This window comes from Nannobrachium achirus (assembly GCF_963921795.1).
Source record: "Nannobrachium achirus genome assembly, chromosome: 19".
Lineage (NCBI taxonomy): Eukaryota > Metazoa > Chordata > Actinopteri > Myctophiformes > Myctophidae > Nannobrachium > Nannobrachium achirus.
In genome coordinates, this window is record NC_137826.1 from 13,921,175 (window position 1) to 13,944,660 (window position 23,486).

Genomic DNA, 23,486 nt, shown 5'->3' on the forward strand with positions numbered 1-23,486 from the left:
TTTTAGGCTAAACCCCAATTTGAACAACACGTTTGTTTATTTAGCCCATGACAATATTGTGCTACTGTAAACGTTTCTGTAAAGCGACTTTGGTTACTTAGAAGAGCCGTATATAAAGATGAGCTATTGTGGAGATTATATACCATCTTTTTTTTAAATGCGGGTTGCGGGGCGGGCGGATTCGTTGATTTGTATATTGTTCTGCGGCGTGGGCGCGGGCGGGTTACGTTCCGTGCGGGCTGTGGGTCGTGCGGGTTATGAAAAAAAACATGACCCGCGCAACACTAGTACATTGACTATTTGAAAATCGCTGATCTACATGGGAAATGTACCGAAACTTATTCCATCTACAGTAGCTCTGAGATCCCCCACATTAAAATAAACAGGATGCGGCCTATTCTAAACTCCTACGCATTGTTTCATGTCATGTCAAATTTAAAGTGATAGTTCACCTATTTTTGACATAAAGCTGTGTGAAACACTTGCCATTAAAACGGTGGTTAAAAATGTATTAATTGATTACCAGAGTCCCGTGGTCAGAGTTCTGGTCAGTTTTAGATGAATATTAAGTAGTTCCAATGGGGTGGGGGCCATTTGGCGTGGCCCAATCATTGAAAATAGATGAATCCACAAAACTTGCGTCATTTGTATTGTTGGCCTATTTCTACCATATAGAGCGAGGTTTCGTTCTGATCAGCTGACTGCACAGCACCTTGTTTTGGGGAAATACGTTGCAGCGGCGTAGTGATACTGGACACAAAAAGTAGTACCATGTGACAGAGGGGTCAAAGTTGAACGAAAGTTGGTCTATTTGGTAGAAATAGGTCAACAATACAAATGACGCTAGTTTTGTGGATCCGTCTATTTTTAATGATTGGGCCATGAGCCCCTGCCAAATCACCGGAACTACTTTATATTCATCTAAAACTGACCAGAACTCTGACCATGGGACTCTGGTAATGGATTAATACATTTGTAACCACTATTTTAATGGCAAGTATTTCACACAGCTTCATGTCAAAAATAGGTGAACTATCACTTTAATAACAGTGTAACACCAAAGCATGGCGTCCAAACACATTTTGGAGCTGATATTTTGCACATTGCACTTCCACCCCAAGTGGAAGTGCAATTTTAACAGCACAAATCTTGTATGGGGGTTACTGGCACAAAACATTTTTGAGATGCATGTCCTCAGCCAATATCCATTCAAATCTGGGGGTCCTTGACATGCAAGAAGTTTGAGGCATGGCGTTGAGCTCAGGGGCGTCAATTGGGTATGGCGGGGGTATGCAGCTGCCATACCCTGGGTCCAGGGGGGAGAATACAAGTTACTTTAAAATATAAATCCATGAATGTCTCTTTTTCTATCTGTGCTGGTTATGTTGTTAAATTACAGTAAAATAACTACAAATGCAAAATTTAACAAGGTATTATATTCTCCACACTTTTATTCTCCCCATCTTGACAGAATAGTATATTCCCAGGTTCTGTAGGTCAGCTGCACAGGTGCAATTCATTATTGTTAATTGTGGCACGTTTACGCCAAGTTTGGCCACACTTGAACTTGTTCCAGGCTGCCATATCCAGCCCAAGAAATATAGGTCTACATTTTGGGGGGAAACAATAGAATGTACTTAAATAAATGTATCATGTCTGTTGCTAAGGTATGGCAACATGACTTCGCACGCGTGCAAGACACCAGTCATGTTGCCATACCTTACCTTTTTCTGAACTGACGCCACTGGTTGAGCTGAGTTCCTAATACTTGTCTCAATGCCACAAATGGCTCACTTTATTACATATATATTATAGTTTACATAATTTCTAACACAAATCTTAATATTTATCCCTTTCTTTGATGGCAGTATGAAAACGGCCAGCATGTAATCATTCACTGAGATATGTATGTACAGTATGTACATTATGTACAGTAGCTGCCAAGCATTCTGTTGCTGTTGTAACGGACCAAAGCATTTCTGTTTAACCCATTACGACCTGAAGCCCATTCTACAAAATTAAGGTCTTCTAAATCCTAACAGTTTTCTTAATATAAGTGGTTCTGAAAACATTTTCATGTCAAGGACCCCCAAAATTATATGTATTTGGCCGCAGACTGGTGCTTTCCCGGATTGAATGCGTTAAGGAATATCAACACTATAATATCCATATGGGTACAGAAGAGCCCTTCTCTTTCGCCCATAAATCTTCTGGGTTACTCTCTATTTCATCACTTTTCTTTTTTGTATTCCTTTCTTCAGAAAGAGTGCAGCTGAGAGATGCAAAGTTGGTAATGATATGCAGAAGGCCTTGCTTAGCTCCCACTGGTGGAGTACTGGGTATATGTACACAGATGCAATATATACACACCAAGTAGTATGTACATAGCTAGAAGGACACACTGCAGGGTATTGCTTTGCTACAGGCCATCAGCTCCAGATAGTGTGTGTGTGTGTGTGTGTGTGTGTGTGTGTGTGTGTGTGTGTGTGTGTGTGTGTGTATGTGTGTGTGCGTGCGTGCGTGCGTGCGTGCGTGCGTGCGTGCGTGCATGCGTGCGTGCGTGCGTGCGCGCGTGCGTGCGTAGGGTAGATGAGATAACTAGCAACAGAAAAATAGAGTAACTGACTACACAAGCCGTCCTGTTAATGGAAAACCTGGAACATGTCTGTTGGATAAATTATTAATAAATTAAATAAATATGGATATGGATAAAAAAGACAGAGACAAGCCAATGGACAATCAATAAATTGCTGTATTGCAGAGAGTCAGACACAGAGACAGAACAGTGAGCATACCATCCTAGTGGCAGCTTGGTAATTCTCTCTTCCCAAGATGGAAGTTACATACAGTATATATAAAAAAGAATACAGTATATGACAGTAAGATCGTGGGACTCATTGATTCGTTCCCATATCAAAACAAGAAGACAGAGATACAGTATAACCAAAACATGATCTCGTAGTCAGGGTAACCACAGTCACCATGACCTATAATCCACTAGCCTGAACTCACAGTACAACCAAAACATGGTCTCAGGGTAACGAGGACCTATACTGTAAGTTCAGACAGTAGTTCACATAATATAACCTTATATGGTCATATGAGCCTCATACACAAATCATACAATTATGTATCATAATTCATATCTAGCAATGTCAATTAGCTGAACCTTTTTGTTCACCACCAAACCTCCATGAGTTCAGCAGTGCAGCCTCGGTCCTCACTTACGACTCTCCTACGCCGCCCTACTGAGGTCAAGTTTAGGAATATCGTTACAGTAGGTTATTTCTTTGTGTAGGCATAGTTTTATGCAGGAAGGTTAGACCCGGGGTGAGCGAGGTTTTGGGGCGGGCATTCTTTTATTCCACCGAAAAGAGCAAGCCAGGGACGTGCAGAGAATGTTGGCGAGGCAGGGGCTGAAGGTGTTTTGGTGAAAATATTGAAAATAGCAGACCTCGAAGCTCACAACTGAGCTTGGAGGTCGGCTATATTCGGTACTTGATACCACACTGAACTAAGCATAAAAAAGTCAATACTGGAGATGTGGCGTAACGGCATGGATTTCGACAAAGTGAGGGCAATTCTTTCAACACAAGAGTATACAAAAGTATACATTTTCAGGATTAAAGATATACATTTTCAGGAGAGGTTGGACAAGACAATTCTCTTGAATACTGCCTTCAGGTATGGCATGGAAAGAGGGCATTTGCATTTCTTTCACCATAGTAAAAACTGCATTCATGGTCTGGAGAGGGCACTTTTTACAGACAGGTAAAAGGGCAGGGGCTCAAGCTCCCTTTGATGTCTATGTGAGCACGTGCCCCCTGGACCAAGCAGCTGGTGGTGAACTACCGACGAACACAGAAGAGACCCCCAACTCCCATCACCATTGGAGGGGAGGCGGTGGAGGTGATGGACAGCGTTACGAGTTCCAGGGAGTACATAATAAACTGGAATGGACTGACAACTCCGAGGCCCTCTACAGAAAGGGACGGAGCAGGCTGTTCTCCCTGAGGAGGTTGAAGTCCTCCATGTGCAACGTGCTGCTGCAGAAATCTACCAGTCTGTCGTAGCCGGCGTGCTCTTCTCTCCCGTGGCTTTGTTGGAGGAGAGCATCAACCCTAAGTGATGCCAATCAGCTGAACAAGCTGGTGAGCAGTGGCGTCAATTGGGTATGGCAGGGGTATGCAGCTGCCATACCCTGGGTCCAGGGGGGGAAATAAAAGTTACTTTTAAATATAAATCCATGAATGTCTCTTTGTCTATCTGTTCTAGTTAAATTACAGTAAATTCAACACAAATGCAAAATTTTACAAAATGGTCACTTTAACAAGGTATTGTGGCACGTTTACTAACATGCCAAGTTTAGCTGCACTTGAACAACCATTCCAGGCTGCCATATCCAGCCCAAGAAACCGTAGAAACGGGGGGAAAATAGAATGTACTTCTTAAAATAAATGTACCATGCCTGTTGCTAAGGTATATGGCAACATGACTGGACGTGCGCGAAGACGCCAATCATGTTGCCATACTTTAGCTTTCTGAACTGACGCCACTGCTGGTGAGGAAGGTATATATGTTACCGGATGTTTGGGTAACTCAGGACGTTCTATGTAAGAGCGCTTGTTTTGTCGTTCACCACACACCAATCACCACCAGGTGGCGACGACAGCCATTCACTAGTGAAGGCGCTGACGTCACTCGTTTGCGACTCTATTTGCGACTTTATTTACTAGCCTAGCCTAGCCTAGCCTAGCCTAGCCTAGCTTAGCCATTAGCTCCATTGTAGTCACTTGGACAGGGCGTTTATCGTGGGCTTGCCCAGGCCTTACGGCCTGGGCATAAATATAACGATTGCATTCACCACGGCTTCGTAACTCGCGCGGCGCTCCGCCGGCCGCGCGGCCCTGGCCCGCTCTTCGCGGCCACTCGCACCTGCGGTGCTCGGGGGCGAAGAGCAGGACCAAGGTCCGCTGGCCTGCGCGCCGCTTGCAATGTCGTGGACAATCGAGCGGCTCCGTTCCGCCCCGTGCTGCACGACGAGTGCTCCGTTTCTCGACCGTCCTGTTTCTCTAACAAACCGTGACATATATATAGCTCCATAGCTGGAGACTGGACAGTCTGGAGGTGGTTGTGGAGGAGGAAGCTGGACGATATTCTGGTTAACTTCACCCACCCCAGTGGTGTAAAGTAACTAAGTACCTTTACTCAAGTACTGCGACGTGACGCATAGTGACGCTTTGCTATTTTCAAAATGCTTTTATACATTGTAGAGCTTTTGAAATGTTACATTCTGCACAATGAGTACTTTCTACATTTGGTACTTTATGCAGGGACGGCTCCAGGGGGGGGGGGGGGGGGGGGGTGGCTAGAGGGGGCTTTAGCCTAGCCTGACACTTCAGTCCGCACATCACCACCCCCTGCTGGTGGGTGGTGTGTAGTGTGGACTGAAGCTGCAGCACACATTTTAATCTATTTCGAAAGCGCCCAAAGAGCGGGCGCATTGAATGGGCCAATCAGGGTTGTATGCTTGGGGCACGTGTGTGGCTGCTCCGGTCCCAGCCCCCTCCAAACAGAGCTCTTGAGCTCACGTGAGACTCGCTCGTGGACTCTGATTGGTGTCCTCTGCCCACGTGAGAGTCTAGTGGACTCTGATTGGTCCGTGAAAACTGTCATGGCGGAGTCAGACTCGACTCGTATTATTTTAATAAATTATGAAATAGTGCCGTTTCTTCACGTTTTAATACCATTTTGCACTAACGTAAACATGCAGACATATAATATGTTATGAGAAATAACGTATTTTTGCAATGTCACGCCACGTCGCCGTCGCGTGTGTGTGTGTGTGTGTGTCTATGTGTGTGTGTGTGTGTGTGTGTGACGTCAATAGGCTTTAGCCCCCCCCCGCCGAAATAGAATGTCTGCCCTCAATTTCAGACTCTCCCCCCACGTAGTGTGGTGTGAGATGTCTGACGCTCCGCAGTCAGGCAAGCTTTAGCCCCCCCTGGTGAAGGACTAGCCCCCCTAAGCCCCCCCTCCCCACAAACCCAATTGTGATGAAAAATATTTAAGGAATGAATAAATAAAAATAGATATGAATATGTGAAAGACAATTGACTGACTTCTATGTAAACCATAGTATAAAATCATACTTTTCCATGCTGGAAAGCATCTTCAGCCTCACAAAAACCCTATCTGATCACCTATACAGTCCACAGATTTGGACCTGATATCTGCCAATGATCTGGTCTGTTCAGTTATCCATACCCTAAGTGAGAGAATCTTGTTTGTCATATTAGTATTATTTATTATTGTTTGTTGACAAAATTCAAAAAAGCCAACCCCCGCATAGCCCCCCGAGTCACAATTCTCCGGAGCCGTCGCTGACTTTATGCACATTTCCCATTGAAATGCAATGGCAGAATTTGCCGTCATAGGTTGAATAGCCTAAGGGCACGGTCAGACCAAAGTATGGCTGCCGGCTGATAAATTATTTTTGTGCCCAGCTGACATTTCTTTGCAGCCAGCGGATTCTAAAAAATAACCAGTGTCGGCTGTGACGCACCTGTCACTCACTTTCAGGACCCTCCCTGTGTGAGTGTCACAACGCTGGTCTGTAAAACAACTCGCCTTGGCTTGCATCGACCTCGCCCCTTTGCATCGCCAAATTCCCTCCCAGCTATACTGTGATATATTTTAAATGACATTTTCACTGTTGTTAGACATGCAGAAAGATAGGCCCTATCCATTTTGTATTAATTATTGATAGATGCATATCCATTCACATATTCAGTGGTGACAGATGTATAGTAGCAATGTATATCCATCCATACATATGATACATACAGTATTATGGGTATCATGTACATTTTTGATATAACCTACATTATGTTATTTTTTTTCACTCTATCAGAGATCCATTGCAGATACAGCATCTAGGGCTAAGCGGCTCAGTAGAATCAGAATCAACTCTAAGAGTGGGTGAATTTACTTTTGGTGCACCCTCTCAACACAGCAGTTACAAGAAGAGTTTGAATAGGGAACGAGAGAAGAAATGTATATAAAACACAGAACAAAAATAAGAAGGCACAGTCAAACCAATATACAGTATTTCATATGTGTTTTTATTTGCATTCTTATTTATTTGGTTTGGTTGGTTTGGTTCTTGACTCTTGCCTGCATCTCTCCTGTGTATCGTTCTCGCTGCTGTTGCTGCTATGAAAGCAGAAGTTCCCTCCAGGGATCAGTAAAGGTTCAACTTAACTTATATTATCTGACAACACAAAGGAAGAACAACAGGCCCCTTTCTCAGTGTAAAAGACTGACTCTGACACCACTGTATAATGTAACACAGTTTGTTACATACTCTAGAAAACGGTATGTAGTAGACTATACAAAACCACTATCACCCTAACCAGGGGCGTCAATTGGGTATGGCAGGGGTATGCAGCTGGTATACCCTGGATCCAGGCACCCTGGCCACAATATGACTTCCGGTTGGTTCTAGCGGAAGTGGCGGAAGTGCTGTGTTTAACGAAAGTTACGTCATGCGTTGTAGTCTTCAGGTGAAATTCTCACGGCGGAAGTTGAACAGTCTCTGCCTGATATTGTCACCAGGCTTTTCTCTTCACAGATGAGTAAGCCTTGCTTACTCATCTGTGAAGAAAAAAAAAAAAAAAAAAAAGTACTTCTTAAAGTAAATGTATCATGCCTATTGCTAAGGTATGGCAACATGACTGGTGTCTTGTACACGCGCCTTTGCGCGCGTGCAAGACACCAGTCATGTTGCCATACCTTAGCTTTTTCTGAACTGACGCCACTGACCCTAACTAGATTATATAATACTGGACTGTATGTTACGACCACACACATGAAGACGCCTGTCTTCAAGTTTAAAGAATATAACACACCATTGCTTCTTGCATTTGCTTTGTTCTATGTCCTGTCTGGAGGTGGAAGACATTTTCTAATAATAGAAAATAAGTTTTGGTTTTACATGTGGTATTATATTTGTCTTGCAAGGTCTTGTAAGATCCTGCAATTCAATATTACTTTATTACAGAGCTGCGGCCAACAGTAAAAGCAGACACTGTAGCAAGAGTGGGTGAGCTTTTTTATTTTATTTCCTACACTCTCTGCCTCCACTTTTAGAATACTGTTGTAACTAAAGCCCTACTTTCATCTTGGTAGGATACACAGTGAAATCTGGAGTGTTAAATCAACTGTTGAACAGTTTGATTAAAGGTCTCATGACATAACATTTCTATTATGTTTTTATTATTATCTATTTGTTTTTTACACTAGCTGGGGATGAATTGGTTAATTTTTTTCACTTGGTGAGTAGTTTTTGGCTTTTGGTATGGTGTTGTTGGTGTTTCAAAAAACATTACAAATAAGTTGGGCTCCCCTAGTGGTCTGTTTGCAATGAATCAAATATTAGATAGGTCAGTGATTATAATGGACAATCTCGAGAATTAGGAAGAAATGCACAATTGTTATTTTTATTTATTTATTACATATTCCCTCCCAGTTCATGCATGGCATTTTAGCAATGGAGGGCAAAAACCATCGCAAACGAGTTGAGCTCACCCCCTAGTGGCCTGTTTGCTAGCTCCCGGCAGCCATCGTGGATGCCATCTTGAAATGATGTCTTTTCAGAGGTAACATTTTCTAAAATTTTTAGTATGTTATTTAGCATACCCAATAGTAAAATAATCCATTGGGGGTTTCGACCATACTGACCTATATTGGATTAATTGCAAACGAGCCCAACTTTGTTTTTTGAAAACCTTATAGGCCTACCCATACACCATGCCAAAAATCAAAAACGACTCACCAAGTGCATAATTGTTATGATCTTTTATCTCAGTTTATAGGCATTTTAAGCTCCCAGCAGCCATCGTGGACGCCATCTTGAAAATGAAGCCTACATAAGTTTTTTATTCCTTAATTCTTTGTATGTTATTTAGCATACACCACAAACAGACCACTAGGTGGCGAGCCCAACTCATTTGCGATGGTTTTTGAAAACCTTATGTCCATACCTACTCACCAAGTGCACGAACTTGATGATTTTTGACCAATTCCTCCCCAGCTACAACCAAAAAACTGAACTTTCAACATTCAGTGGTTTTTCTGTGGTCTGCATGGGTTTTCCAGAAAAGCGTTGTGATTGGCCCCTGGACTTTGATGTCAGAGTCCATTAATCTCCTTCCAGCCCCTCGCCTCTCTGTCCCCCCCTGGTGGGCGGAGCAGCAACACCTGCAGGCAAATAGATATTTTTTTTTAACTCAAAGGCCTCAGAACACAGAAGGAAAAAAACTGCCGTGGTTCACTGGATTGGATTCTTCAGTTAAAACCTTTTAATATACGACTTTTATGTTTTGTAAACAGCATGTCACGGGACCTTTAACATCCTGGATGTAGATATAATGGTTGGTTCGTTTTTCGGCACATTAAAGACATCAGTACCGGTGCCTGCTGGCCTATTGGTCCGGGCGTATACAACTTAGGCATTGCCATATAGGCATGGATGCCTGGCGGCTGGCGGGTTCGATTCCCGATCCGGACGACCTTCGCATGTCACTCCCCGTCTCTCCACCCATTTCCTGTCAGTCTACTGTTCTATTAATAAAGGCATAAAAGCCCAAAAACAAATCGTAAAAAAAAAAAAGACATCAGTAGCCGTGCTACTTCTCTTCAGGACGAGAATTGTAACATTTTAGCCAAACCCCGAGCTGTGATAACATGTGTAAATTCAAAGTATTGTTTACAGTGTATTAAAGTGTGCGAATTGGAATAGGCTACCTGCTGTTAATAGGAAGTGTTTTGAAGCCTTAAGGGCGAGAGACAGCGCCCAGACACCAGCTGCAGTTGACGTGACAAAGGCCCTTTTTTTCTTTTTGTTCCTTCTACCAAAATGTCACCAGTGTACAAATAACCCAGCATGCATAATATCATCAACACGAGCAACACCTCCAGTGTAACAGCCTGGTTTCTATCTCCTTTGAGTCTCCATCTGTCTGTCTTATGTCTTCTGTTTACATGGCGTGCCTCACTTGCCAGTTCATCTCGACAAAGGCAGTGACGCATCGTAGGAAACAGTGGAACGTGAGAAAGCAATTTCTTGACAAAGCAAACTGTCAAGAGATTTAATTCATTTTTGAGCGGTGGTTACACCGTCTCCTATACGTGGCCGTGTGTGTATGCGTGCGTGTCTGTATGTAGCCTGAAGTACCTTTTTTCACCACACATGTTAAGGGAGGGGCGCTGTTGTTCAGGCCAGGCCAGACACACACACACACACACACACACACACACACACACCCACCCCACGACCACCGCTCAGTTCACACGGGTGTGATTTTTTTGTTACGTCAAACATTTTATTTCTCTGCAGTAGCTGTGGCTAGAAATAGTGCCACACACAGCAGGTGGCATATATAGCCAGAGACAGAATGATTATGGATTATGCTCATGTCAAGTCAAGGAGAGGGAGCAAATGATGAGCTCGGAGTTTATTAGATACAGCTATAAGGAATCTGTCCGTTTCATCATTATTTGCCATTTACTTGACGCATAATAGATTAGATGTTGACAATAATAACATTGAGTCGGTGGTTGCTGGCAACACTGGTTGTTTGAAGTTGAAGACTATATGAGACTGACTATATTATGTCTCATGTATATTACAAAATGGAAAATAAACTAGAGGGAGATGAGGCAGGAGCTGTTTGCTCCCCAGACCTTTGGCTGCATGCAAAGAATCTCTTCTGATCAAGTGGATCATGGGAAATACTTCGACACCATCTACTGGAAGTAGTGGGAACTATCCATCACTAAGAACCTACTTGTATGGTACTAGTTTAGAACAATGCATCCACTTGAATGACTTGTCTACAGTGTTAATATTATGCTGCAGGTAGAAGAAACCTTTTTTTAATTGATTTGGAGAAATGACTATAGTTCGGATGCAAGGAGTAGAAGGGCAGAAGGATGAAGCCAGGAATTTAAATACCTAGGGTCAACTATCCAAAGTAATGGGGAGGGTGGAGGAGAGGTGAAGAAGAAAGTGCAGATGGAGGAAAGTGTCCGGAGTGAGAGGGAAGATGTATAAGACAGTAGTGAGACCAGCCATGCTGTAAGGCTTGGAAACGGTGGCACTGACGAAAAGGCGGGAGGCTGAGTTGGAGGTGGCAGAATTGAGGATGCTACGATTCGCTTTAGGAGTGACAAGGATTGACAGCATCAGAAATCACTACATTAGAGGATCAGCCCAGGTTAGCAGGTCTGGGGATAAGATGGTTTGGAACTTTGGACATGTTGCAGTGGAGAGATGAGGGGTACATGGGGAAAAGGATGCTGAAAATGGAGCTGCCAGGCAAGAGGAGAAGAGGAAGGCCAAAGACGAGGTTTGTGGTGACAGAGGACATGCAGGTGACAGGAGGAGGACACAGAGAACAGAAGCAGGTGGAAACAGATGATCCGCTGTGTTGACACCGATGGGAAATAGCCATAGCTCATCACCAAGCTCAGAGACCTACACAGTGGTGAAAAGTACAAACCCTTTACTCAAGTACTGTACCTAAGTACTTTACCGGAGTATTTCCAATTTTCCAATATACTTCCTCTCCACTACATCCCAGAGTCAAATATGGAACTTTTTACTCCATTTGACAACTTTAGTTACTAGTTACTTTGTAGATTTAGGATTATTATTACAAAAACATTCATTAACTACTTCAGCCCAGATACTGCGGCTATTTTCAAAAGATTTGTATACATCTTAGACATTTGAAAACGAGACATTCTGCATAATGAGTTCTTTCTACTTTTGGTACTTTAAGTACATTTTGATGCCAACACTTTTGTACTTTAGTATAAATGACTTTCACTTGTAACAAAGTGGTTTCTACATTGCGGTATTAAGCACTAATATGTCCATATAAGGGCATTCCCAGATATGGGCCATTGGGCCTTAAAGGCCATGTACACAGGAAGTAGAAAACAAATGTAGTGTATTTATTTGAAGGGCCGTGGGGGCGTTCCTCTAAAGACAGGGAAATAATTATTATAGCCAGAAGATGGTGATGCCCACCCACTAGGGCATACATAGCCTGGCACACTGCCCACAAGATGGCGGTGTATTCTAGGGCAAAACACTGGTATAAGTCACGTCCCATGACAGTCCTCATGTGATTTGCATCAGATTCTGATGACATCACTGAAACTCACCTTCACATGTCATCAGGTGAGGTTTTTAGTGCCTACATAAAAACTGCTCTGAGTAGGAAATGCCCAAATAAGGCATTTCCTCCATACATGGCCTTTAATATTGATGACATCAGGGATCTCCATATATGACACATACCAAACAGAAAAAGTACAAAACTATGACACCTCCTCTTTAAAGAATAGGACCGTTAAGAGGGAACCAGAATCGTTAAAATCCTAAAGCAGTGTTTCTGCTTTAGGATTTAGTAGATTTCAGGGACTCTCTAGGTTCCTTAATTGACCCTTACCAAGTATATAACTTTGACAGTGTACAAATGGAATGCACCCTAATGGGTCCAATTGGTTCCATTTGTACACTGTCAAAGTTAAGAGGAGACCTTCAAATTTCAAAGTTTGAGAACCACTGTCCTAAAGGATCCCAACTGGCCACTGATCCTCAGGACACTGGCCAAACAATTCACGAATGTCTATGACCATCTGCGTTGATTATTCTGTTATTAAATTACTTTAAACTAACTACAATGCAAATTAGAACAAAATGATTGCTTTCAGCAGGTATTATATTCTCCACAACACTTGTATCCCCCCCTATCTTGATAAATAGTATAGCCTAGATTCCCCAGTTCAGTAGGTCAGCACATGTGCAATGTATTATTGTTAATTTGCAACAATTGATAGTAATCATATCCTGCCTGTTGCTAAGGTATGGCAACATGACTGGTGTGACAGTCATGCAGTTTTTGCATTCCAGACATAATCTCTTATCACGAGCACTTAACCTTCCTGTCCTCCACACATAAACTATTCAAACATACAAAATGGGCAATACATTTTACATAAGTCTGAGTTGAGGTGACTAAAACCTGACACAGATACAGTATGCATCAATAATGCAAAAATGTATAGTAGATGACAACCTGTTAGCATGAGCTTTTGCCCATCCTTGGGTGCCCTCTAGTGTCCATCTATGATATTCCAGACAAAATAAGATTTCCAATGGGATGTATTTTTCTTACAAATACAAAAAATACAAAATGTGTCAAGTGCAGTTTGTAGCATCATCATGCCCATTCCCAAGCAGCAGAAGGTGACTAGCCTCACCCCTGGTCATAGCACTTACAGTATAACCATGTCTCAAAAATAGCTGATCTACAAGCACACAACACCTCGCTGTTTGTTGTAGATCTGCTATTTTCACTATAGTTTTGTGCAACAGTCGTGGACAGTATGATGGAGCAGGGCTTTACTTTATGAAAAAATATACAAATTTGAAACTTGGGGATACAAGGTTTCTGCCGGACAGTGAAGCTATGTGAGGATATTGTTCTCTTCATTCAACACCACAGTGCCCTCCAGGCTCGTCAGCAAAACCTTCAGGACTCATGGCCTGAAGTAGGGATGGGACGATAATCGTCATCATCGTTTATCGTGGTACGAAACCTGCTCACAAGAATCGTATTGCAGAGATTTAGATTTCCGTCATACACTGGCTTTTGTTAGGCTGCAAATTCATTACCACTCACACAAACAAATGTGTCCATGGCATGACTTGGCCTTGTCCATGGCACAATTTAGATTTGTTTTTTACACCCCATCATAATGTTCTTATTTTGATCATAAGACCCAATTACTGAATGTCAGTCTGCAGGTTTTCTTCAGAATAAAGCACTGATTTACTATGACACTATGTATGGCACGTTAGTGGTTTTCAAACATGTTATTTCCATTTGTACACCCTTAAGAGTTAGACTTGTAATTGTCATAGGGCTAGTGTTTGTCTACTCAGTTTGTATGTCCACCACAAGCCATCATGGTGCTGCTGATGACCCCTGCCCTTTACAGTATACTTGATAAAGAGCACCTTTGGTACGCTCTTATTTCACTCTACTCAAATCGAGTCGCCAAAAATAGCAGATCTAAAATCTCGCAACGCTGAACTTTTTGATCATAGCTATTTCTGACTATCGTTTCCCCCAGAATATGAATGCTGCAGGTTCAAGTGGTTAACAAAAGTGGCATTTAAAATGGTATGAATATTTTGATTATCGCAGTAATATCATTAATCACAATTATTGCTATTATTTTGTCCCATCCCTAGCCTCCTGAATACATCCTTGTGAACTTCCTGTCCAGGACCGTGCCCAGGTGTTGAGAGAGGGTGGTTGTACGATCCTCCACACCCAGTCTCAGCATGGAGGCACCACAGGGCCGTGTCCTCGGCCCTCTCCTGTTGACTGCTAGCTAGGCGACGCGACACAGGCATCAAACCACAAATGATGTTTGCGGATGACATACCGGTAAATGGTGCATTTACAGTAAATAGCGCCTTTATCCAAGACACTTTACAATGATTGTGCATTACATTCAGCCATTCACACACGCACGCACGCACGCGCACACATTCTTACACCGATGGTGGAGGAAACCATGCAAGATGCCAACCTGCTCATCGGGAGCAATTAGGGGTTCAGTGTCTTGCTCATGGACACTTCGACACAAACTCTGGGGGAGCCTGGTGGTCGAACAAGCGGGCCGCTCTACTTCCTGAGCCACTGCCGCTCCACGACATTGCAGTAGTGGGACTTGGGGCCTTGTCTGTTCCAATCTGTGTAAAACAAACAGAATGGGTGGAGGATGACAAAGGCAAGTTAGAGAAAGTGCAGAGGTTGTCTCCAGAACCCCCCACCACCAACAGCAGTCACGGAAAACGTCAAAGCGATGACAGCCGGGCCAACATTTTCCAGTCTCGCTGCTACCGACGTGGGAGATTGGGGCACATTGCATGTTAACTGTCCCGCTCCAGGACCTCTGAGCGGTTCCACCGTCGCCGGCGTTAAACAACAGAAGGGAGGCATGGAGAGGAAACTGCAGTCCCATCGCCCCTTCCCTCACACAGAACATCCACTCAGTCGGATAGGCCAAGCCACAGGGCTGTTATCTGGACTGCAAGATGAACAACACTGAAGTGACAGCTAGGCCCTTATCAACACGGGAGGGGTTGAAGCTTCAACTTAAAAAGGATCCCTGGCTAATAAGACAAGGCTTAAAGCCCCCCTTACTTACATCTGATGACTTTGAAAAGATTGGACAGATTTGGAAAGATTTTTACCCTCTCACACTTTTAGATTTTAAGAAAACTTCCAAAAGACTTTTTAATGTTTATTCAAATATTTCAGTCATTTAGATGTGAGATGCCTCTTAAGATTTTGAAAAGACTGGTTCAAGATTCCCTTTTATTTGCTGAAATAGGCCCATTATAGCCAAGTGTTACTATGATTCCTCTGACTACCTCCCACACACACACACTCACACTCACACTCACACTCACACTCACACTCACTCTCTCTCTCTCTCTCTCTCTCTCTCTCTCTCTCTCTCTCTCTCTCTCTCTCTTCTCTCTCTCTCTCTCTCTCACACACCTCTCCATATATTTCTCTCTCAGTGTAAGACGCCTCAGGGCGACATGTGAGGTTGTGCCAATTCTTGGCCATCTGGCCAGTGATGTATATCGATGACATCAGGGATCTTCACAGATATATCGCAGGTGACATCACTTATGTAAAAGTCCAGTTACCCAAATATGGAGACCCCTTATACCCATATATGGAGATCCATGTACTGTATATGGTACATCCCTTTTATGCCCCTACATCACTGTCTCAACCAGCCACACAGATATGGCATTCCCATAGTTAGATATGGGCTTTATATTGATGACATCAGGGATCTCCATGTATGGGCATTGTGCATAAAAGGGATTCTGTTAGAGTGGTTCCCATGACATCACAACATACAATCCCTTTTATGCCCATGGCATACATGGAGATCCCTATCTGAACCAGCCACACAGATATGGGCCATCTGGCCAGTGATGTATATCGATGACATCAGGGATCTTCACAGATATATCGCAGGTGACATCACTTATGTAAAAGTCCATATATGGGTATTCCCCAGAATCCTTTTTATGCCCATGTTATGGACTTTTACATAATTGATGTCACCTGTGATATCTGTGATGTCAAGGGAACCACATAGTGTCAGGCGTGACCTTCAGAGATACACCGATACGTGGACAAGATGTGCCGGATGTGTCATCACAGTGACATCAGAGCATGATGTCAGAGCAGCATACCCATAGACCGTAAAACACACGGAGACAAGCTGTAAGTAACATTTCTCATGGTAATAAAATTAAGGTTGGACACTCATTTATTTCAATCAGGAGATCGATTCATTTATCAGCTATTGTTCCAGTTTCCAATTCTGTCTCCTCCTTTTTCTTTTTTAAGCATGTTTGAATTCTCTCTCCTGATTGGATAAAATTGGCATCCTGACCTGGAATGTCTCTATTTTCTGTTTATAAAAGAGCTGGGAAGAGACAGGATACTGAACAAACACTCTAAAGCAATTATTACAATGATTGCTATCATAAAATACAAGTGACAAAGTGAAATAATTCATTGTAATGTATCCTATTCGTATCATGAATGGATTCAATATATTTTCACAAATAAAACTGTTCTAACCATGTACCGGTATCTGAATCTTCAGTGTTGGTGTCAGTGTTGTCTGTCAATAAAATTGGCATTAGTGTGTCAGTGAGGTGCATATTTATCTCTCAAATAAACATTTGATGTAGTCTGTAGTCTGATGTAAGACCATAAAACAGTGTGCAAATAGTTGATAAACAAACTGTCATCCAATAGTTTCTATTATCCACAGAAAATCACACAGGTTCTAGCTTAGGGCATGGCCCTGAGTTCTTTGGCCCTTGGGCCGAGGTCCAGTTCTGTAATCCTGAAAGGAGCCTATAACGTTAATCTTCCTTTATGCTTTCATCATTATGATGCACTACAAAACACAAACACTTGAAAATTATTGTAAATTATTACAAATTATGTATGAAATTGTTTCTTCAAATACAAAAGAACTACACGCTAGTTTCAGTCAAAGATGTCATGCCGACACACCCTGCAGTAAGAGAAGACTAGACTAGAAGCACACATGCAAGCCTCACTATAAAAACAACCACGACTTCAGATAATGTTTCTTTATTCAGACTTTAATTAGGAATGCAGTCTCTTCACACATCAGTAACAGCTAGTGTCCCATCTCATTTAAAGGACAACTTTGTTTTTTTACAACAAGGGTTCATATTTTAGATTGTAATTAGGGAAAAGAAAAGGTGAGTGTTAAAATGTTTTCATTTGCTTCGTTCTATTGTTTTATCGCGTTTACCGTGCTAAAATGTGGGGCATGCGTACGCATGGGGGCATGCGTACAAGTGGCTAAATATGTCTTTTTAGACACAATAAGCCAGCAGTTTCTTTATTGCTATTTACAGTAACACTTCTAGCCCCCATAAGTCACATCCAACCATGAAAGGTTACGTTGTATCTTGGGAATGGTCTTATTCTTGTAGATCTGCTATTTTCAGCACACAACCAAGTGTAAAATCATTCATTACGATGCCATCAAGGCCTACCAAAATACATTTCAGTTGACTAAATCAACTGTAGATTTAGTCGACTAAAATCTTGTAAAATTTAATAAATATTGACTAAAATTAGACTAAAACTAAAACTTTTTAAGTGACTAAATTAACACTAAAACTTAAACACATGTTATTCAAAAGACTATGACTAAAACTAAATCAAAATTTTGTGTCAAAAACAACACTGCTGTAACGTCATGTCATGTAGTTATAACCCCATGAAAAAAACCTTGGAAAACGTACGTCCAACTTACGCCATCCAATGGGAAAACACTTGGAAAAACACATGGTGAAAAACACAAAGCACATTTTGGAGCGGTCAGCACAGCTCAAAAGAATAAACACAAAACAAAAATAACAACTTGACTCACTGTCATTTATGAACTCTTTCAGTGTTTTTCCATCCATTTCCTTCCTTCTTCTCATCTATACCTTTAAGTGTATTCATACTTATTTGTTTATTTACCTTCTAAGTCTGTGAATCAATCATTTGGATAAATAGGGTCAGAGTTTTTAAACTAAATGTTGGTGTTATTGTTTTCCTTGTATAATAGATGAAATGAAAGTAAAAAGAACATTATGGCAACCTTCCTATTTATGGAGATAACAAAGCAAACTAAAATGTCAAGGTAAAAAAAAACTAAACAATAAAAAGGATGCAAATCACTGCTTTGGGTCAAAAGGCCCATGTCATAAAACACAGATTTAATTACATCATATACTCATCCCCTCCCCCTTTACCATTCACCCAACACTGTGGGGGCGGCTAACTTCAGCTGGGACAACCAGGCATACAAACTGAAACTGGTACACTTTAGTTTAAAAAAAGAAAAAAAAAATCTTCCTCCTAGTATAATCATAATACCTGATCATCATGTTTTAGGGGAGAAAGGGGAGGCTAACCTATCCAGTGAAAAAATGACCACCAAGGTAATCAATAAAGTCAATCAACGAATTCGCTTCTTGCAAAGAGTTGCCCCACTGATCAATATTAAATCCCGAAAGACACTAGGAGGTGCTCTTATTGGGCCCCTCATTGATTACGGAGTCCTTGTCTGGTATCGCGACGCCCCAGCTGCCTTAAAGCTAAAGCTCCAAACAGCCCAAAACAAACTAATTAGGGTTGTGCTTGGTCTCCCTCCTCTGACCCACCTTACCGAGCATCACCACGAAAGCGTGGGGTGGCTCAAAGTAGCTGACAGAGTACAGCATCTTGCAATGGGCCTGGTGTACAAGATACACTACACCTCCAAGATTCCCATGTACCTGACAAACTACCTCTTAAAGGTCAAGGATGTTCACGATCATAACACCAGAGGCAGCTCCACTAATCATCATCAGCGTAGATTTAACACTAAACAAGGCGCTAACTCATTCTCCTGCTATACCATCAACATGTGGAACGCCCTTCCACAAGCCCTAAAGGAGAGCAAATCCCTAGCCTCCTTCAAAATTGGTATGAAAAGTCACCTTCAGACGGCAGCTACCCGTGACTTGTAAATAGACTAAGCCCCCATGCTCCCCCCCCCCTTTTTCTTTGTATTCTGCCTTTTGTATTTGATGTTATGCTTTTGAAACTGATATTATCCTAGATAAAGTACTATGTTCTATCCGTCTGTCTTTCAATGTTATATGAGATACTTAAAGTGTGGTTCCTGTGGAAATAAGCCTCGGCTTTCTAGGATCTCCTTTTAGTTGACCTTGTACCAGTGATTTGTACTGTCATGAAACTGTACTTTTTTCTATTGCAAACTTCTAATAAATTCTTCAATCAATCAATCAAAACCCCATCTTGAAATTATCATTCATTAGTTTAACACTCTCTCTATTGAAGAAACTCTCACCTTGTTCATGCAGCGTTCTAGGCTAATAATAGAGTCAATAGTGACATCTAGTGGACATGCAGGGGAAACCATCCTTACTGTTTACTTGCTATTCAGCGAGGAAGGAATACAGGATGGTCAACTAGATCAAAATGCTGAAAGCAGCAATACATTAAGTGGGCGCTGAGAACTAGTGTGTGGATTTTATTTGTCTTACTTTGTTTTTTACAGACACTTTTACATTCAACATAGGGCCATGGTTGTGTTTAGCATTTCAAGTTACATGCAAAATCCACACTAAAGCAATTATCATGTGGTATTATAATACTTTCGAAGTTCTTCCAATTGTTGCTCTGCCTCTCTGCTGGATTGCTCCAACATATCTGAAAGCTCCTGCCATTCTGCCATAGACACTCTGTTTGATGATCTGAACACACTGGTCAGATTAGACACTGGATCATCAGACGGGGTGTATACTGGATGGGCAGTGTTGGGGTCCAGAGTGACAGGAGGGTAGGAGACAATGTCCTTCATCTTGTCCCAGACTCTGAAGGTCAGGTTTCCCAGGTGTTTGTCCATGTCTATCCAGTCGTCTACCAGTGGTTCTGAGACTTGCTGTGGGTCCTGCAGTGTGAACTGGACTCTTTCCATTGTGGTCTTGTAGTTCTGCAGGAATGAGATGTGGTCAGCCCACAGCTCCTCCTCTATGGCTCTGATGTTGTCTGAAAGGGTTGATATGTCACTGTTCAGACCCGCAGTCTTCTCCTTCATCACCTGACTCTTCCGCTGCTCTTCCTCCTTCAGTGCAGTGATGCTGGCCTCCTCTTCCTCTTGTAGAAACTGATGCATCTTCTTAAACTGTTCCTTAATCTGTTTCTCTGTGTACTGGGCCTGGAGCTTAATGTGTTTTGCTCTTCGGTCAATTGTCTTTTTAACGTCATTAACGGCCACCAGTTTCTCCTGTAAAGGCTTCAGTAATTTCTGGACTTGATCCAGAGCAGCTTCATCGATGGGTCTGAAACTGTGCAGGCTGGTGTGTCTTTTAGACTCTCGACACACAACACACACTGGCCGTTGGCATTCCAGACAGAACAGTTTGAGTTTCTCAGCATGCAGACTGCAGAGATCCTCAGACCCTGATGAGGTTCTCTGACGTTTTGAAGCTCTCTCTCTCCCCTGTATGAAGGCCTCACACACATTCTTCAGTGCCAGGTTACGGAGAGGATTACCCGTTGAATGTATTTCATTGCAAAGAGGACATTGCTTTGTTCCCTTCTGTCTCCACCATTGCTGCAGACAAGTGTTACAGAAGCTGTGGCTGCATGACAGGAAAACAGGATCTTTAAAGATGTCATGACACACAGGACAGGAATAATCCTCTTCTGGAAGAGACGACGTGGAAGCCATTTAGTCTCCGAGTGACGCTACGAACACTCTGCTCAATACAGGAAGTCAGTCAGTGGTGGTAACACTTCCTCCTCTAGAATGTTCCCTGAAGTTTACTCTCACTGTGAATGGTGGTTGTTGTCAAAGTCCAGTGGTCTGGGTCAGTATTCCCTCCTGTAGCTGTGGAAAGACAGTCTGTCCTCCTCACTGGAAGTTGTGTTTGATATGAAGGTCAATCTTATCGTCTCAGACGAGTCTGTCAGGGGGCGGAGCTGTGACACAACACCACAGACAAAGCAAAGCACACAGACACACACAGGATTAAGATACATTTACACATACTGTATAATATAATGAGAATATAATGAGGTGAAATTCAATAATGGCCTCCAAATCACATGTAAAGACTTCATGCGTCATTGATGCATCTACATTTAGAAGAAAAAAAACACAATCGTGATCCTCTCCACAATTAAAATCTACCAGAAGTTAAAATTTGTAATAAAAAAAGAGAAAACAGACACACACATGGGGAAAGGTACTGAGCCATTACACAATAAAAGGGGTGTTCAAGAAAGAGGAACCTGGCCCCAGTGATGCACAGAGTTGCAGGTCTAATATGCTGGACATGATGAAAACTTATAATTATAAGAATAATGTAAGTTTATTTATGTAATCAAGTAGAGATCAAGTAAGAAGATTACATCCTTGCATAAAGGCCTTGTGGAACACTTGAAACTGGTGGATAGATGAGATACAAGTCTACAATGGAAACAAGTCCCCAGGATATTTTGGTGATATCATTACATGGAAAAACGACTTACAGTTAAATTTAGCACACATTTTGGCAAACACAGAAAAAGTTATAGGCTGAAGCCAAAGCTTACTACTAATAAAGTATTCAATCAATTAAGTCAATCAGAAATTAGGATTGTGCAAGAGAGCACAAGACATACATCCTTACCTGTAACTTTGTCACGAATGTTTCCTCACAACAGAACTGAAGGTCACTTTGAAAAAGCGGTCAGAGAGTTGAAGTGAAATGATAGTTGCTTGGTGGTGGTCACTCCATGATGTGTGTTGTGTCCTGACTCCTGTCTGTGGTGGTCTCGTCTGACTCTGAGCAGCAGCAGCTCAGTGTGTTCTTTTTGTCCTTGGAGAGGAGAAACACCTCCTCCCACCTCCCCACACCTAGGGGTGTCGCACCATATTCTGGGCCCTGGGTACAAGGATTCACTGCGGGCCCCCCCTGAATGTAGGGGGAGGGGGTGTGTTGTGGAAATATTGGAAGTTTGCTTCTTCGAGTTTTAGTTTGTGGGACAGATGCTATTTACATATGCGTAAGCATCTCTGGCCCTGGGGGCTAGGGGGTCTGACACCTACCGCTTACTCCGTTTACATCCTCAGCATTGAATGAATACTGTATGTAAAAGGCCATGCCACACATATTGTTTGTTGGCCTTGGGACCCCAGGGTTTTAGCTTAAGAGAAGGGTATAGAGACACAAAAGAAATTATGTATAGGGACTTCTCGTGAGAGGGAGAGTAGACTGAGGCCATGGGGCTGTGTGAGGGCAGACAAGGCTGAAGCCTTGTGATTGTATTATGCTGTATTATGGACTTGTTGCTATTGCCTCTAAATAAAGCTGGACTTCATCTTCATCTGGACAATCTATTTCTCCCATAACAGGTTTAACCTATTTAGACTGGGAACACATTATTTTGTGCTTTAACTATTGAAAAATAGCAGACATACAAGCTCACTGTGAGCTTGTAGATGTAGATTTTTTTTGAAAAAACGGTTTCTATGTCAGAGGGGCTCAAACCTTTTCATGTGAAGGACCCCCAAAATGATATGTATTTGGCCACAGACCCCCCCCCCCCATCTCAAAATATTTAGTTCCAGGGACCCCCCAGAAGCAACATTTGAGTTTGCTTAAAAAAATACATAATATTTATATTCAAAGATTTGCACACGTTTTCACGACTGTTCAAAAAAAATAGCAGATCTACAAACTCGCAGTACGTCGCTCGGTACCGCGCTGTGAGCTTGTATATCTGCTACTATTTAATAGCTAAAGTATAAAATAATGGGCCCCTCCACCTTGGGCCCACTCCACTCAAATATTCGGGTTCTCCCCCTCCCCCAACACACACACACACACACACACACACACACACACACACACACACACACACACACACAAACTTGAAATACATGGCTTTCAAATAAGCCTTTATCCCGTTTTCCCTATAACTTTAGATCAAGTTGAAGATAATCATCTTTGCGCTGCTTAAATACTGGATGCAAAATAGTATTTGTGGGGTGTTTATTGCTGAAATGTGAGGCAATAAGCGAAATGTACAGAAAAGACAGATTAGATTACCACACACCTAGGCAGACAGATTGCATGCTGTGATGTAGAGACACACATGGGGAAAGTTACTGAGCCATTACACAACCAAAGGGGTGTTCAACAAAGAGGAACTTGGCCGCAGTGATGCACAGAGTTGCAGGTCTAATGGTGGACATGATGAAAACGTATA